This window comes from Oncorhynchus nerka, linkage group LG2 (assembly GCF_034236695.1).
Source record: "Oncorhynchus nerka isolate Pitt River linkage group LG2, Oner_Uvic_2.0, whole genome shotgun sequence".
In the NCBI taxonomy this organism is placed as follows: domain Eukaryota; kingdom Metazoa; phylum Chordata; class Actinopteri; order Salmoniformes; family Salmonidae; genus Oncorhynchus; species Oncorhynchus nerka.
This window is the reverse complement of record NC_088397.1, coordinates 11,232,406-11,248,274: the sequence shown is the minus strand read 5'-3', so window position 1 is coordinate 11,248,274 and position 15,869 is coordinate 11,232,406. Positions and strand designations below refer to the sequence as shown.

The window sequence follows — 15,869 nt, the reverse complement described above, 5'->3', positions numbered from 1 at the left end:
AGAGACGTTGGGCCCTCTGATCTAAATATAGGTCTCTGCTATGGGGACGTTGGGCTGGTATAGAGGCAAGAGGAGGAGAGGAGAGACCCTCTGATCTAAATATAGGTCTCTGCTATGGGGACGTTGGGCTGGTATAGAGGCAAGAGGAGGAGAGGAGAGACCCTCTGATCTAAATATAGGTCTCTGCTATGGGGACGTTGGGCTGGTATAGAGGCAAGAGGAGGAGAGGAGAGACCCTCTGATCTAAATATAGGTCTCTGCTATGGGGACGTTGGGCTGGTATAGAGGCAAGAGGAGGGAGAGGAGAGACCCTCTGATCTAAATATAGGTCTCTGCTATGGGGACGTTGGGCTGGTATAGAGGCAAGAGGAGGAGAGGAGAGACCCTCTGATCTAAATATAGGTCTCTGCTATGGGGGACGTTGGGCTGGTATAGAGGCAAGAGGAGGAGAGGAGAGACCCTCTGATCTAAATATAGGTCTCTGCTATGGGGACGTTGGGCTGGTATAGAGGCAAGAGGAGGAGAGGAGAGACCCTCTGATCTAAATATAGGTCTCTGCTATGGGGACGTTGGGCTGGTATAGAGGCAAGAGGAGGAGAGGAGAGACCCTCTGATCTAAATATAGGTCTCTGCTATGGGGACGTTGGGCTGGTATAGAGGCAAGAGGAGGAGAGGAGAGACCCTCTGATCTAAATATAGGTCTCTGCTATGGGGACGTTGGGCTGGTATAGAGGCAAGAGGAGGAGAGGAGAGACCCTCTGATCTAAATATAGGTCTCTGCTATGGGGACGTTGGGCTGGTATAGAGGCAAGAGGAGGAGAGGAGAGACCCTCTGATCTAAATATAGGTCTCTGCTATGGGGACGTTGGGCTGGTATAGAGGCAAGAGGAGGAGAGGAAAGTAAAAAAGAGGTGGAGGAGGGGGGTGAACAAGGGGAGAGAGAGAGAGGTTCAGATGAAGGGAAATGGGAGAGAGGGGGTTGGTTCACAGTTACCCGATGAACAACATTAAGCTAATTACAGTACATCAATAGGATCTTGTCTCCCCCATGCAGGATGCATTTTTATTAAAGTTAGGGAGGTGGGGGGGGCAGAATAAATAAGGAAAGGAAACAGATCAAGCAGAACAGTCCTGGTTTTACACCACCAGGACTGCTATTATGAAGGATTTTAGGCTTCTTATATATTGTGAATGGAAGTGTATTTATCTTGATATCCTAGTATTGTGAATGGAAGTGTATTTATCTTGATATCCTAGTATTGTGAATGGAAGTGAATTTATCTTCTATCCCCATCTCTCTCTCTCTCTCTCTCTCTCTCTCTCTCTCTCTCTCTCTCTCTCTCTCTCTCTCTCCCCTCTCGCTCTCTCTCTCTCTCTCTCTCTCTCTCCCCTCTCGCTCGCTCTCTCTCTCTCTCTCTCTCTCTCTCTCTCTCTCCCCTCTCTCTCTCTCTCTCTCTCTTGCTCTCTCTCTCCCCCTCTCTCTCTCTCTCTCTCTCTCTCTCTCTCTCTCTCTCACAAACACAGATGGACTGGGTGACTAACGGTGGTATTGTGAAGAAGCTTTCCTCCATCAAAGAGGACGAGGAGGGATCTGAGGAGGCTCAACACTCGCCCCTCCCCAAAATGCCCCGTTCCCCTCTGGGTCTGGGATGGGGGCTGGGCTCGCCCCTGCGCTCCCCACTGCGCTCGCCCCTGCGTAGCCCCCCCCCCCCACAGACCACCGCAGGCACCGCCCCACCACTCTCCAGATTCCTGTGGTGAGCTTCAGTTGTGCCCCTCTGGACCTCAGTCCCAGGTAGGAACCCTCCTCCGTTGCTGGGGGGAGCGCTTTAACGGACTGTACATCCAGTGCAACTTTTATTATGACTACTGAAATTGACTTTGGTTCTAGTACCACAGGCTACTGAATGGGCTTTGGTTCTAGTACCACAGGTTACTGAATGGGCTTTGGTTCTAGTACCACAGGCTACTGAATGGGCTTTGGTTCTAGTACCACAAGGCTACTGAATGGGCTTTGAAGACATACTATAGGATCAAAGAAAGGAAATATAGGACTTTTTCTGACATTATCTAACAAGGATGCCCAGGCGATTATTCCACAACCTTATTCTAGGCTATTCCAGATCGTCTCTACCAGTCAGAGTGGGGGAGTGTTTCAGATTGATCCCAGGTCACAGAGGGACAATGGCCACTTTGTATACTACCTCATCACCTGGCTGTAGTGCTACGAGCCTATTTCACACCTAAGCACAGCTGACGTTGTGCAGATCCATTCATTTATGTTGAGTTCAGTTCTCTGTTTATATCAGGATCAACAGTTCATTGGTGTTCTTCTGCCATCTGGTGGCCACAATACAAACTGATATACATATCTGTTTCTATCTCACCCTCTCTCTCTCTCAATTCAATTCAATTCAATTCAATTCTAGGGCTTTATTGGCATGGGAAACATGTGTTAACATTGCCAAAGCAAGTGAGGTAGACAACATACAAAGTGAATATATAAAGTGAAAAACAACAAAAATTAACAGTAAACATTACACATACAGAAGTTTCAAAACAGTAAAGACATTACAAATGTCATATTATATATATATATACAATGTACAAATAGTTAAAGGACACAAGATAAAATGAATAAGCATAAATATGGGTTGTATTTACAATGGTGTTTGTTCTTCACTGGTTGCCCTTTTCTCGTGGCAACAGGTCACAAATCTTGCTGCTGTGATGGCACACTGTGGAATTTCACCCAAAAGATATGGGAGTTTTTCAAAATTGGATTTGTTTTCGAATTCTTTGTGGATCTGTGTAATCTGGGGAAATATGTCTCTCTAATATGGTCATACATTGGGCAGGAGGTTAGGAAGTGCAGCTCAGTTTCCACCTCATTTTGTGGGCAGTGAGCACATAGCCTGTCTTCTCTTGAGAGCCATGTCTGCCTACGGCGGCCTTTCTCAATAGCAAGGCTATGCTCACTGAGTCTGTACATAGTCAAAGCTTTCCTTAATTTTGGGTCAGTCACAGTGGTCAGGTATTCTGCCGCTGTGTACTCTCTGTGTAGGGCCAAATAGCATTCTAGTTTGCTCTGTTTTTTTGTTAATTCTTTCCAATGTGTTAAGTAATTATCTTTTTGTTTTCTCATGATTTGGTTGGGTCTAATTGTGCTGTTGTCCTGGGGCTCTGTAGGGTGTGTTTGTGTTTGTGAACAGAGCCCCAGGACCAGCTTGCTTAGGGACTCTTCTCCAGGTTCATCTCTCTGTAGGTGATGGCTTTGTTATGGAAGGTTTGTGAATCGCTTCCTTTTAGGTGGTTGTAGAATTTAACGGCTCTTTTCTGGATTTTGATAATTAGTGGGTATCGGCCTAATTCTGCTCTGCATGCATTATTTGGTGTTTTACGTTGTACACGGAGGATATTTTTGCAGAATTCTGCGTGCAGAGTCTCAATTTGGTGTTTGTCCCATTTTGTGAAGTCTTGGTTGGTGAGCGGACCCCAGACCTCACAACCATAAAGGGCAATGGGCTCTATGACTGATTCAAGTATTTTTAGCCAAATCCTAATTGGTATGTTGAAATTTATGTTTCTTTTGATGGCATAGAATGCCCTTCTTGCCTTGTCTCTCAGATCGTTCACAGCTTTGTGGAAGTTACCTGTGGCGCTGATGTTTAGGCCAAGGTATGTATAGTTTTTTGTGTGCTCTAGGGCAACAGTGTCTAGATGGAATTTGTATTTGTGGTCCTGGTGACTGGACCTTTTTTGGAACACCATTATTTTGGTCTTACTGAGATTTACTGTCAGGGCCCAGGTCTGACAGAATCTGTGCATAAGATCTAGGTGCTGTTGTAGGCCCTCCTTGGTTGGTGACAGAAGCACCAGATCATCAGCAAACAGCAGACATTTGACTTCGGATTCTAGCAGGGGGAGGCCGGGTGCTGCAGACTTTTCTAGTGCCCGTGCCAATTCGTTGATATATATGTTGAAGAGGGTGGGGCTTAAGCTGCATCCCTGTCTAACCCCACGACCCTGTGTGAAGAAATGTGTGTGTTTTTTGCCAATTTTAACCGCACACTTGTTGTTTGTGTACATGGATTTTATAATGTCGTATGTTTTACCCCCAACACCACTTTCCATCAGTTTGTATAGCAGACCCTCATGCCAGATTGAGTCGAAGGCTTTTTTGAAATCAACAAAGCATGAGAAGACTTTGCCTTTGTTTTGGTTTGTTTGGTTGTCAATTAGAGTGTGCAGGGTGAATACATGGTCTGTTGTACGGTAATTTGGTAAAAAGCCAATTTGACATTTGCTCAGTACATTGTTTTCATTGAGGAAATGTACGAGTCTGCTGTTAATAATAATGCAGAGGATTTTCCCAAGGTTACTATTGACACATATTCCACGGTAGTTATTGGGGTCAAATTTGTCTCCACTTTTGTGGGGTGATCAGTCCTTGGTTCCAAATATTGGGGAAGATGCCAGAGCTAAGTATGATGTTAAAGAGTTTTAGTATAGCCAATTGGAATTTGTTGTCTGTATATTTGATCATTTCATTGAGGATACCATCGACACCACAGGCCTTTTTGGGTTGAAGGGTTTTTATTTTGTCCTGTAACTCATTCAATGTAATTGGAGAATCCAATGGGTTCTGGTAGTCTTTAATAGTTGATTCTAAGATCTGTATTTGATCATGTATATGTTTTTGCTCTTTGTTCTTTGTTATAGAACCAAAAAGATTGGAGAAGTGGTTTACCCATACATCTCCATTTTGGATAGATAATTCTTCGTGTTGTTGTTTGTTTAGTGTTTTCCAATTTTCCCAGAAGTGGTTAGAGTCTATGGATTCTTCAATTGCATTGAGCTGATCTCTGACATGCTGTTCCTTCTTTTTCCGTAGTGTATTTATGTATTGTTTTAGTGATTCACCATAGTGAAGGCGTAGACTCAGGTTTTCCGGGTCTCTATGTTTTTGGTTGGACAGGTTTCTCAATTTCTTTCTTAGATTTTTGCATTCTTCATCAAACCATTTGTCATTATTGTTAATTTTCTTCGGTTTTCTATTTGAGATTTTTAGATTTGATAGGGAAGCTGAGAGGTCAAATATACTGTTAAGATTTTCTACTGCCAGGTTTACACCTTCACTATTACAGTGGAACGTTTTACCCAGGAAATTGTCTAAAAGGGATTGAATTTGTTGTTGCCTAATTGTTTTTTGGTAGGTTTCCAAACTGCATTCCTTCCATCTATAGCATTTCTTAATGTTACTCAGTTCCTTTGGCTTTGATGCCTCATGATTGAGTATTGCTCTGTTTAAGTAGACTGTGATTTTGCTGTGGTCTGATAGGGGTGTCAGTGGGCTGACTGTGAACGCTCTGAGAGATTCTGGGTTGAGGTCAGTGATAAAGTAGTCTACAGTACTACTGCCAAGAGATGAGCTATAGGTGTACCTACCATAGGAGTCCCCTCGAAGCCTACCGTTGACTATGTACATACCCAGCGTGCGACAGAGTTGCAGGAGTTGTGAACCGTTTTTGTTGGTTATGTTGTCATAGTTGTGCCTAGGGGGGCATATGTGGGAGGGGATGCTGTCACCTCCAGGCAGATGTTTGTCCCCCTGTGTGCTGAGGGTGTCAGGTTCTTGTCCGGTTCTGGCATTTAGGTCGCCACAGACTAGTACATGTCCCTGGGCCTGGAAATGATTGATTTCGCCCTCCAGGATGGAGAAGCTGTCTTCATTAAAATATGGGGATTCTAGTGGGGGGATATAGGTAGCACACAGGAGGACATTTTTCTCTGTTAGGATCATTTCCTTTTGAATTTCTAGCCAAATGTAGAATGTTCCTGTTTTGATTAATTTAATGGAGTGAGTTAGGTCTGCTCTATACCAAATTAGCATCTCTCTCTAACTCTAACTCTCTGTCTCTGTCTCTGTCTCTCTGTCTGTCTCTCTCTATCTCACCCTCTCTCTCTCTCTCTCTCTCTCTCTCTCTCTCTCTCTCTCTCTCTCTCTCTCTCTCTCTCTCTCTCTCTCTCTCTCTCTCACCCTTTCTCTCTCTCTCATCCTCTCTCTCTTTCTGTATCTCTAGGTTTGTGGATGGCATTGAAACAGACAGTGGTAGTAGTTTGGGCCAGAAGTTTGACTTCAGCCCCAGTGTAATAAGCCCACCCAGCTCTAGTCCAGGTAGGCTGCATTAATAACCTCCTAAACAATCCTGTACAGCATTGCTATGCATAGTGATAACATTTGATCTAGATGAACACACACAACTGTTCTGGGATATTTCAATGTTTTCTCTCTCTCTCTCTCTCTCTCTCTCTCTCTCTCTCTCTCTCTCTCTCTCTCTCTAACTCTCTCTCTCGGTCTCTCTCTCTCTCTGTCTCTCTCTCTCTCTCTCTCTCTCTCTCTCTCTCTCTCTCTCTCTCTCTGTCTCTCCCTCTGTCTTTCTACAGGAATGCAGGAGGATTCAGAGACCGTCCAGACTATTACTAAACTGACAGAAGAGGTGAGTGACATACGGCAGCACCACTGAGGAATAACTGCCATTCCTAGACTGGATTTTAATGGCAATTCTTAACTTTGCCCTATTCGTTCCTCCCTCTCCCCTTCTCCCTGCCCTATGCCCTACTCTCTCCCTGCCCATGTCCTGCCCCCTCCCAGATGACTAGCCTATCCCTGCAGGTGTCACAGGTCAGCCAGGACCTCCAGGAAATGACACGGCTGCTCAAGCCCCTCCTCCAGCCCCTCCTCCTCCAAGGCTCTTCCCAGTCCGTCCTCTCCTCCCTTATGGCTGCCCTGACTCCGCCCACCAGTGAGACTCTCAGTAGCTCCGCCCCTCCACCTCCCAAAACTCCTTCCAACACCAACTTACTGCTGTTGGAAGATACAGAGATAGAGGGGGAGAGGAGACACCCGGATCGCCACTTTCAGACACCTTCCGGAGGTCTGACAACCATCCCCCTGCTCCATCCTCACTCGGCTTCTATAGGGGCAGAGATGACCCCGACTAGCCCTGTTCAGCTCAGCTTCATCGACGAGGAGAGGCCCACCGTCTGAGAGAAAGGATTCACTAACACAGGACTGGCATGACGAGACTGGCATCATGGCATGGTTGGCATGACACCCCTCATATCACTGCATGAGGCACATGGCTGCCCTGGGTTACTGTTTATTTAATACTAAGATAACATGAAGTAAGTTATTATTACCAAATGTATTTATTCCTAATATGAAATGTTATGAACTGACAAGTTATTGTTATACCATATATATCACTGGCTATGATCAAATGAAACAGATGGACTTCCGGGTTGGAGCGAGCGGTCGCATCTGCACTCGGTCCGCAGGTAGTATTACATTTCATTATAGTACAACGGTTTGATTTGTCTAATCTTAGCAATTTCTTCTTAGCTAGCTACATAGCCGTCTTTGTATCATAGATAATTGCGTAATTATCGTATTTCGTCGTCCTAACGCAGTCTACACTGCCCTGCAGCTAGCCAGCTAGCTAACGTCCACCGTTAGCTAGTCCACCGTCTACCGATTAGCAGCACAACTATTACACTCAACTGAACGACTTGATTAGTGTAGTGTTAGCTAGCTACATAGTTGTCTTTGCTGTCTTCGTACCCAAGATAATTGTGTAGTTTAGAGTGTGTAGTTTTATGTCGTCCTTAACATAGGAGACTCTGCTAGCTAGCCAACAGCTAGCCAACGTCTACCGAACAGAACTTCTGCACTCAACAATCCGGTCGCATTTCGCTTCGCTCCACAGGTAGTATCACATTTTTCATTTCATTTCATTACAGTACAACGGCTTGATTTGTTTGATCGTAGCTAGCTACATAGCTAGCTACATAGCCGTCTTTGTATCAAAGATAATTGTGTAGTCTAGAGCGATTTCCTAGGTTAGCTAGCCAGCTATTGTCGTTCTTTTAACGCAACGTAACGTAATCAACACTGCTAGCTAGCCAGCTAGCCCCGAATAGCAGCACAGTAGAAACTATTACACTCAACGGAACGACTTGATTAGTGTAGTGTCAACAACGCAGCCAATGCCAGCTAGCCTACATAGTCAACAACGCAGCCTCTGCCAGCTAGCCTACTTCAGCAGTACTGTATCATTTTAATCATTTTAGTCAATAAGATTCTTGCTACGTAAGCTTAACTTTCTGAACACTCGTGACGTGTAGTCCACTTGTCATTCCAATCTCCTTTGCATTAGCGTAGCCTCTTGTGTAGCCTGTCAACTATGTGTCTGTCTATCCCTGTTCTCTCCTCTCTGCACAGACCATACAAACGCTCCACACCGCGTGGCCGCGGCCACCCTAATCTGGTGGTCCCAGCGCGCACGACCCACGTGGAGTTCCAGGTCTCCGGTAGCCTCTGGAACTGCCGATCTGCGGCCAACAAGGCAGAGTTCATCTCCGCCTATGTCTCCCTCCAGTCCCTCGACTTCTTGGCACTGACGGAAACATGGATCACCACAGACAACACTGCTACTCCTACTGCTCTCTCTTCGTCTGCCCACGTGTTCTCGCACACCCCGAGAGCTTCTGGTCAGCGGGGTGGTGGCACCGGGATCCTCATCTCTCCCAAGTGGTCATTCTCTCTTTCTCCCCTTACCCATCTGTCTATCGCCTCCTTTGAATTCCATGCTGTCACAGTTACCAGCCCTTTCAAGCTTAACATCCTTATCATTTATCGCCCTCCAGGTTCCTCGGAGAGTTCATCAATGAGCTTGATGCCTTGATAAGCTCCTTTCCTGAGGACGGCTCACCTCTCACAGTTCTGGGCGACTTTAACCTCCCCACGCCTACCTTTGACTCATTCCTCTCTGCCTCCTTCTTTCCACTCCTCTCCTCTTTTGACCTCACCCTCTCACCTTCCCCCTACTCACAAGGCAGGAAATACGCTCGACCTCATCTTTACTAGATGCTGTTCTTCCACTAACCTCGTTGCAACTCCCCTCCAAGTCTCCGACCACTACCTTGTATCCTTTTCCCTCTCGCTCTCATCCAACACTTCCCACACTGCCCCTACTCGGATGGTATCGCGCCGTCCCAACCTTCGCTCTCTCTCCCCCGCTACTCTCTCCTCTTCCATCCTATCATCTCTTCCCTCTGCTCAAACCTTCTCCAACCTATCTCCTGATTCTGCCTCCTCAACCCTCCTCTCCTCCCTTTCTGCATCCTTTGACTCTCTATGTCCCCTATCCTCCAGGCCGGCTCGGTCCTCCCCTCCCGCTCCGTGGCTCGACGACTCATTGCGAGCTCACAGAACAGGGCTCCGGGCAGCCGAGCGGAAATGGAGGAAAACTCGCCTCCCTGCGGACCTGACATCCTTTCACTCCCTCCTCTCTACATTTTCCTCTTCTCTCTCTGCTGCTAAAGCCACTTTCTACCACTCTAAATTCCAAGCATCTGCCTCTAACCCTAGGAAGCTCTTTGCAACCTTCTCCTCCCTCCTGAATCCTCCTCCCCTCCCCCCTCCTCCCTCTCTGCAGATGACTTCGTCAACCATTTTGAAAAGAAGGTCGACGACATCCGATCCTCGTTTGCTATGTCAAACGACACCGCTGGTTCTGCTCACACTGCCCTACCCTGTGCTCTGACCTCTTTCTCCCTCTCTCTCCAGATGAAATCTCGCGTCTTGTGACGGCCGGCCGCCCTACAACCTGCCCGCTTGACCCTATCCCCTCCTCTCTTCTCCAGACCATTTCCGGAGACCTTCTCCCTTACCTCACCTCGCTCATCAACTCATCCCTGACCGCTGGCTACGTCCCTTCCGTCTTCAAGAGAGCGAGAGTTGCACCCCTTCTGAAAAAACCTACACTCGATCCCTCCGATGTCAACAACTACAGACCAGTATCCCTTCTTTCTTTTCTCTCCAAAACTCTTGAACGTGCCGTCCTTGGCCAGCTCTCCCGCTATCTCTCTCAGAATGACCTTCTTGATCCAAATCAGTCAGGTTTCAAGACTAGTCATTCAACTGAGACTGCTCTTCTCTGTATCACGGAGGCGCTCCGCACTGCTAAAGCTAACTCTCTCTCCTCTGCTCTCATCCTTCTAGACCTATCGGCTGCCTTCGATACTGTGAACCATCAGATCCTCCTCTCCACCCTCTCCGAGTTGGGCATCTCCGGCGCGGCCCACGCTTGGATTGCGTCCTACCTGACAGGTCGCTCCTACCAGGTGGCGTGGCGAGAATCCGTCTCCACACCACGTGCTCTCACCACTGGTGTCCCCCAGGGCTCTGTTCTAGGCCCTCTCCTATTCTCGCTATACACCAAGTCACTTGGCTCTGTCATAACCTCACATGGTCTCTCCTATCATTGCTATGCAGACGACACACAATTAATCTTCTCCTTTCCCCCTTCTGATGACCAGGTGGCGAATCGCATCTCTGCATGTCTGGCAGACATATCCGTGTGGATGACGGATCACCACCTCAAGCTGAACCTCGGCAAGACGGAGCTGCTCTTCCTCCCGGGGAAGGACTGCCCGTTCCATGATCTCGCCATCACGGTTGACAACTCCATTGTGTCCTCCTCCCAGAGCGCTAAGAACCTTGGCGTGATCCTGGACAACACCCTGTCGTTCTCAACTAACATCAAGGCGGTGGCCCGTTCCTGTAGGTTCATGCTCTACAACATCCGCAGAGTACGACCCTGCCTCACACAGGAAGCGGCGCAGGTCCTAATCCAGGCACTTGTCATCTCCCGTCTGGATTACTGCAACTCGCTGTTGGCTGGGCTCCCTGCCTGTGCCATTAAACCCCTACAACTCATCCAGAACGCCGCAGCCCGTCTGGTGTTCAACCTTCCCAAGTTCTCTCACGTCACCCCGCTCCTCCGCTCCCTCCACTGGCTTCCAGTTGAAGCTCGCATCCGCTACAAGACCATGGTGCTTGCCTACGGAGCTGTGAGGGGAACGGCACCTCAGTACCTCCAGGCTCTGATCAGGCCCTACACCCAAACAAGGGCACTGCGTTCATCCACCTCTGGCCTGCTCGCCTCCCTACCACTGAGGAAGTACAGTTCCCGCTCAGCCCAGTCAAAACTGTTCGCTGCTCTGGCCCCCCAATGGTGGAACAAACTCCCTCACGACGCCAGGACAGCGGAGTCAATCACCACCTTCCGGAGACACCTGAAACCCCACCTCTTTAAGGAATACCTAGGATAGGATAAAGTAATCCCTCTCACCCCCCCCCCTGAAAAGATTTAGATGCACTACTGTTCCACTGGAGGTCATAAGGTGAATGCACCAATTTGTAAGTCGCTCTGGATAAGAGCGTCTGCTAAATGACTTAAATGTAAATGTAAATGTAAACACATCAAAAATATAAAAGTCTTGTTTTACAGTTTAGGCTCTAGAGTTGGTTTGACGCAGAGTGACTGCAGAGAGGATCTTGTCCATTGGTTGTGGGCTGTATTAGACATTATCAGACTTACACCAAACACACAATAAAAACCCAACTCGTCAGCTGCTTGCCAGTCAGGGTTTAGCTGGTGGCCATGGCTCAGTGTTAGGTCCATCTCTTGGGTGCCCTCTGGTTGGTGTTAGCTGGTGGCCATGGCTCAGTGTTAGGTCCATCTCTTGGGTGCCCTCTGGTTGGTGTTAAGAACGGTAGTAGATGACGTCACCGAGCATTGGGCAGGAGGGATCGGATTGGTTGGGCGAGAGGGGGAAAACTCTAGACCCTGGTTACTCAGTGAGGCGTCTGAAGGACTGGACGTTGGGACACACCGCGCCCCAGTCCGTGGGCTTGCGGTACTCGCCCTTCTCCAGGAGATACTGACGGCCCTTGTAGTTGGGGTGCTCGTAGAAGACCCACCAGCCTCCCAGCACCTTGCAGGAGTGCACCTCGCGCCAGTGGAACTTCTCCAGCACGGAGGGGCAGTCCTCGGTGGCCTCGAACGCCTGGCCTGCCAAGTCTCCCTTCCCGTACAGCTGCAGCTTGTAGGGGGCACTGCTAGCCTGGAGGAGGGGGGTAAGGTGGGGGCATCAGAGGGGAGGGCAGGATGGGTCAAAACGGAAGGAAGCAGAGACATATAGAAAGACGTCAGACATATTCTGGATCTCATTCTCAGATCTCTACAATTCAAGATGATCAACAGGATTTAAATACAGAATGTTACTCCAGCTGCATGCTGGGTAAGTCTAGTCTATGTTACTGCTACATTAATACTGAATGTTACACCAGCTGCATGCTGGGTAAGTCTAGTCTATGTTACTGCTACATTAATACTGAATGTTACACCAGCTGCATGCTGGGTAAGTCTAGTCTATGTTACTGCTACATTAATACTGAATGTTACACCAGCTGCATGCTGGGTAAGTCTAGTCTATGTTACTGCTACATTAATACTGAATGTTACACCAGCTGCATGCTGGGTAAGTCTAGTCTATGTTACTGCTACATTAATACTGAATGTTACACCAGCTGCATGTTGGGTAAGTCTAGTCTATGTTACTGCTACATTAATACTGAATGTTACACCAGCTGCATGCTGGGTAAGTCTAGTCTATGTTACTGCTACATTAATACTGAATGTTACACCAGCTGCATGCTGGGTAAGTCTAGTCTATGTTACTGCTACATTAATACTGAATGTTACACCAGCTGCATGCTGGGTAAGTCTAGTCTATGTTACTGCTACATTAATACAGAATGTTACTCCAGCTGCATGCTGGGTAAGTCTAGTCTATGTTACTGCTACATTAATACTGAATGTTACACCAGCTGCATGCTGGGTAAGTCTAGTCTATGTTACTGCTACATTAATACTGAATGTTATATATATATATATTTAACAATATCTATATAACAATATATATTTAACAATATCTAAATAATCATATCTACAATTCCCCTAGAGTCAAAAAACAGATCTAGAAGTTTGATGAACACTGACTCAGGTGCGAATGGAACTGTATTCACTGTTGCGTGCACTACTTTAGACCAGAACCCATAGGACATAGTGCACTATATATTTAACAATATCAATATAGGACATATGCATACTTTAACCAGGACCCATAGGAATAGTGCACTACAATTCCCCAGGGTCAGAAAAACAGATCTAGAAGTTTGATGAACACTGACTCAGGTAATGGCTGTATCCACTGTTACAAAGTGAACCATCTTTAGACCAGAACCCATAGGACATAGTGCAGGCTTTATCCAGGGACTGGAGTAGGGTACTACTTTAGGTCAGGACCCATACTGGTAGTGCACTACTTTGGTCAGGGGCACAGAAAATACCTTTCTCTCTTCTACACTACACCACCTCTTTACCATAATGGCTCATCCACTTACAAAGTGAACCATCTTGCAGGAGCAGACGTGGTCGTTGAGGCCCATCCAGCGCTGGTAGTCGGGGTACTCTCCCCTGGTCAGTACATACTGGTCAGTACATACTGGTAGTCGGGGTACTCTCCCCTGGTCAGTACATACTGGTAGTCGGGGTACTCTCCCCTGGTCAGTACATACTGGTAGTCGGGGTACTCTCCCCTGGTCAGTACATACTGGTAGTCGGGGTACTCTCCCCTGGTCAGTACATACTGGTAGTCGGGTACTCTCCTGGTCAGTACATACTGGTAGTCGGGGTACTCTCCCTGGTCAGTACTGGTCAGTACATACTGGTAGTCGGGGTACTCTCCCTGGTCAGTACATACTGGTAGTCGGGTACTCTCCCTGGTCAGTACATACTGGTAGTCGGGTACTCTCCCTGGTCAGTACATACTGGTAGTCGGGTACTCTCCCTGGTCAGTACATACTGGTAGTCGGGTACTCTCCCCTGGTCAGTACATACTGGTAGTCGGAGTACTCTCCCCTGGTCAGTACATACTGGTAGTCGGGGTACTCTCCCCTGGTCAGTACGTACTGGTAGTCGGGGTACTCTCCCCTGGTCAGTACGTACTGGTAGTCGGGGTACTCTCCCCTGGTCAGTACGTACTGGTAGTCGGGGTACTCTCCCCTGGTCAGTACATACTGGTAGTCGGGGTACTCTCCCCTGGTCAGTACATACTGGTAGTCGGGGTACTCTCCCCTGGTCAGTACATACTGGTAGTCGGGGTACTCTCCCCTGGTCAGTACATACTGGTAGTCGGGGTACTCTCCCCTGGTCAGTACGTACTGGTAGTCGGGGTACTCTTCCCCTGGTCAGTACGTACTGGTAGTCGGGGTACTCTCCCCTGGTCAGTACATACTGGTAGTCGGGGTACTCTCCCCTGGTCAGTACATACTGGTAGTCGGGGTACTCTCCCCTGGTCAGTACATACTGGTAGTCGGGGTACTCTCTCCTGGTCAGTACATACTGGTAGTCGGGGTAGTTGGGCCTCTCATAGACCACAGACACCACTCTCCACCCTGATGGAGTTGCAGCAGATCATGTAGGAATGGAAGTCTGTGCAGTCGCTGTCACACTCATAGTGTCGGCCCTGGTAGTTCCTGTCCTCATAGAACACGATCTGGAGAGACAGAATACAAGAGACTGTATTCTGATAACAGATTGAGCTCTATTGTTGTCTCCTTGAGCTAAATCTAATGTCCATTTGGAACTATTAAAATACTATGTAACCCTGACGGTACTACTAGTGTTTACTACTGATCACGTCACATTTTATTGGTCACGTGGACATATTTTGTGCAGCGAAATGCTTATGTTCCTGACTCCAACAGTGCAGTAATTCCTAACAAAACAAAACAATATATGCAAATCCCCATAATAATAATAATAATAATACAAATGTAAAAATATTAGAACAAGCAATATCAGAGTCCGGAATATATTGTCAATATATACAGTATATATATTATGGTGTGTATAGATGGTATGGACAGTATATGAATAGAAAATGTGTGCACAGCGGTAGTTGACCGGAATACAGTATATACATATAAAGTGGGTAAAGCAGTATGTAAACATTATTAAAGTGACCAGTGTTCCATGTCTATGTACATAGGGCAGCAGTCTCTAAGGTACAGGGTTGAGTACCGGGTGGTAGCCGGCTAGTAACAGTGACTAAGTTCAGGGCAGGGTATTGAGCGGAGGCCGACTAGTGGTGACTGTTTAACAATCTGATGGCTTGGAGATAGAAGCTGTTAATCAATCTCTCTGTCCACAGCTTTGATGCACCTGTACCGTCTCCTCTTTCTGGATGGTAGCTGGGTGAATAGGCTTTGGCTCGGGTGGCTGAGGTCCTTGATGATCTTCTTGGCTTTCCTGTAACACCGGGTGCTGTAGATGTCCTGAAGGGCAGAGTGGTGCAGTCAGCCCAACGCATCACCGGGGCCACACTGGCCCCGGTGATGCGTTGGGCTGACTGCACCACTCTCTGAAGAGCCTTTCGGTTGTGGACAGTGCAGTTGCCGTACCAGGCAGTGATACAGCTCGACAGGATGCTCTCAATTGTACATCTGTAAAAGTTTGTGAGGGTCTTAGGTGACAAGCCAAATTTCTTCAGCCTCCTGCTCCTTCTTCACCACACTGTCTGTGTGGATGGACTATTTCAGTTGTCAGTTGTCAGTATGCAGAAAAACTCAATTGCTGCCCGTCGATGTGGATACGGGGGTGCTCCCTCTGCTGTTTCCTGACGTCCATGATCAGCTCCTTCATTTTGTTGACGTTGAGGGAGAGGTTATTTTCCTGGCACCACTCAGCCAGGGCCCTCACCTCCTCCCTGTAGGCTCTCGTCATTGTTTGTAATCAGGTCTGCCACTGTTGTGTGCAAACTTGGTGACTGAGTTGGAGACGTGCGTGGTCACGCAGTCATGGGTGAACAAGGAGTACAGGAGGGGGCTGAGCATTCACCCCTATGGGACACCAGTGTTGAGGATCAGCGTAGTGGAGGTGTTGTTGCCTACCTTC

At 47.6% G+C, this 15,869-nt stretch overlaps 1 pseudogene; it reads right to left on the bottom strand.

Moving 5' to 3' along the window:
• Nucleotides 1–11,404: 11,404 nt before the first annotated feature.
• LOC135572512 (gamma-crystallin S-like) lies at nt 11,405–15,285 on the bottom strand (annotated as a pseudogene).
• Nucleotides 15,286–15,869: the final 584 nt, after the last annotated feature.